The following is a 2,862-nucleotide window of genomic DNA, read 5'->3' as shown; positions in this document are numbered from 1 at the left end:
AACAGTTTTGCCGAACCTTTAGCTTTTTAACAATTCCGCCGGATTTGTAGCTTATTAACAATTCTGACGAACCTCTAGCTTATTGACAATTCTGCCGGACCTGTAGCTTGTTAACAATTCTGCCGGACCTGTAGCTGATTGACAATTTTGCCGGACCTGTAGCTTGTTAACAATTCCGCCGGTCTTGTAGCTTATTGACAATTCTGCCGGGCCTATAGCTTATTGACAATTCTGTCGGACCTGTCGCTTGTTAACAATTCTGCCGGGCCGGTAGCTTATTGACAATTCTGCCGGACCTGTCGCTTGTTAACAATTCTGCCGGACCTGTAGCTTGTTAACAATTTTGCCGGACCTGTATCTTGTTACAAGTCGTTCCTCTCTACACGACCATTGCTAACCAATTGTTACATCGTATACAGCTGCTGTCTGTCTAACGTTAGTCAGTACAGCCTTCACTATGTTATTTATCACCTCAGCGCATACGAGTAAACTGATCGTTGACGGATTGTAGTTTAATAGATGCAGGGAATCAGGGCTTCTCATGTTTCTGAAGCACTGAAGGGGGCCTTGTAGTCGTGTTGAAACATTCCTGTCTTTCTATTCTATCTGAAATGGATACAAGATTTGACAGTCTGAAATGGATACAAGATTTGACAGTCGATCAAACAGCTGACATCGTTTACTATTTCTTCAGAATTTTCGTTTAGGAAAACGCCCGACCTCGGTTGCTATGGAAGCAATTTGCCGTTTTGGGGTAGCAGTCATCGTCGACAACATTACCAATACGCTCCGTGTTCTAAGCCCACCTTAGAATTCAAATATTTAACTGTATTTTTTTTGTTTTTTTTTTTTTGTTTTTTTGTTTGTTTGTTTGTTTGTTTGGGTTTTTTTAAACAGCTTCTGGCGGAGTATCTGATGATGATTTTGTCCACTTGTCTTTTTTATAAAGAATTCAACGCAAGTGTGTGTATCGTTATGTAAACCAAACTTTTTGTTTGACTCGTCTAACTCAGTCAAAACTTGTAAAAACATACTGGTAGTACATCGGCAATTGAAGCTTGGGCATAACGAGGAACAGGATCCACTGATCGTATCGCAAAAACACTGTAGAACACGAGAAGGTTCAAGCCAAAACAGAGCAAGGTACCAGTCTCACGTGCGTACGTGTTCATAACCTCACCAGGTGAAACGAGCCCTCGTCTGCGATAAAACGACTACTGTTACGTCTTTGATGGGATTTCCATTCACACGTGGAGGCAATAACTTGGGACTTGAGGGCCGGGGCTGTGTCTGATGCTGTATCATATCAGGATTAATGGGTACGGGGGTCAGGGGAGAGGCAACTGTGCCGAGGGAAGAGGAAGGTGTGCATGGGAATTAAAAAGATATAAACTATAATGGTCATATAGATATAGGTACATATGCGTGTGTATTTATGTGCTAAAGAAGTGCACGTTATTCAGACTTAGGTTGTTAAGACGACAACACCCCCGCCCTAATGAGAGGCGTAATCAACATGGGAGAAAATCAGAAAAGTGTAACAAAATCACGCATAAATGAGTGGTCGGACAATTTATAGTGGTCGGACAATTTATAGTGGTCGGACAATTTATAGTGGTCGGACAATTTATAGTGGTCGGACAATTTATAGCCCTAACTTGTTAGTATGACCAGTAACCGAATTTCAGTCATCAATGCAGTTTCAGGTAAACTGGTGCAATATATTAGCAGGAGTTGTATGGACAAAATCTGTGTACATGAATATCAATTATTGCACTAAGTACCTCCACACGAATTATTATGAAAACAATGACCCGATTGGAATTAAAGTTAAGTATTCACAAGTTAAGATGATAGGGAAGATGTGTTCTAAGTTTAATGGGAATAGGCCCAGTACTTTAGGAAGAGTTGCATGGACAAAATCTGGATAAATGGGAAGGTACTATTACGAAAAGTCCTAAATGGGGATAAATATGAAAGTGGTTGCCATTAAACGAAAGCATGCACGATATGCAAGCTGTGTGGTAAAAAAAAAAACTCTCAAAGTATGTGTGATAGTGTTCTGGGGGTCTCGGAATGTTAAAGCTCTGGTTGGCCAGTAAGATCGCGTGTTCGAATCCAGTGTTTCAGAGATAAGATGTTATCAAGTACCTGACAAAGGTCTGAGGTTAACTCTGGTGACAGTTTGAAATGACAGGAAAACGAGGTGGCATTAAAAGATAGGATTATGATAAAATCGAGGAAACATGAATGGTTCCCCTTACTTTTAAAGGTCTCGTGCGTGCAGCTTGCCTGCTTATAAGGCACTAAAATCTTTTAGGCCCTAATTCTGCATTAATAAAAGCGTCGAAGCAACGGACCGACACGCAAGGAGTAATCTCCATGTATGTTGGCGTGAAAAGTAATCTGGGTGAAAATGATTCTGGTGAGGTTCCGAGAAAGTAGATACGTTTGTGTCCTCATTCCTCCCCCATTACTACAGTTACGTTAACTGCTGACGTCTAAACTCTAAAAGATACTACTGTCGGCAGCATCAATAGTCTATCAATCGACGAATTGTAGCTGTTAACGCCCGCTGGTTCAACGGGTGTGTCCGTTCGACTCGATCTACTTATTGCAGTCTGTTAGATGTACTTCGAGCGTTGACCTCTAAGAGAAGCATATCCCGCCTCTGTTTGCTCTTCAAGGAGGATGCAGGTCACTTCCGGTCATTTGTAGCTTACCATTTGCACGCCTTCAACCGCCATGTGCGCGCTCTAGAATCGCATTCCGTCAAGACATAAGAGAGACCGGAGACTCGGAGATTAGCCTGTGACTTCTCCAGATGTAGACATAACGGGCACATTGGCTAGTTGTGGAATA

Source organism: Liolophura sinensis, chromosome 8, assembly GCF_032854445.1.
Source record: "Liolophura sinensis isolate JHLJ2023 chromosome 8, CUHK_Ljap_v2, whole genome shotgun sequence".
Lineage (NCBI taxonomy): Eukaryota > Metazoa > Mollusca > Polyplacophora > Chitonida > Chitonidae > Liolophura > Liolophura sinensis.
This window is presented reverse-complemented; position numbering follows the sequence as displayed.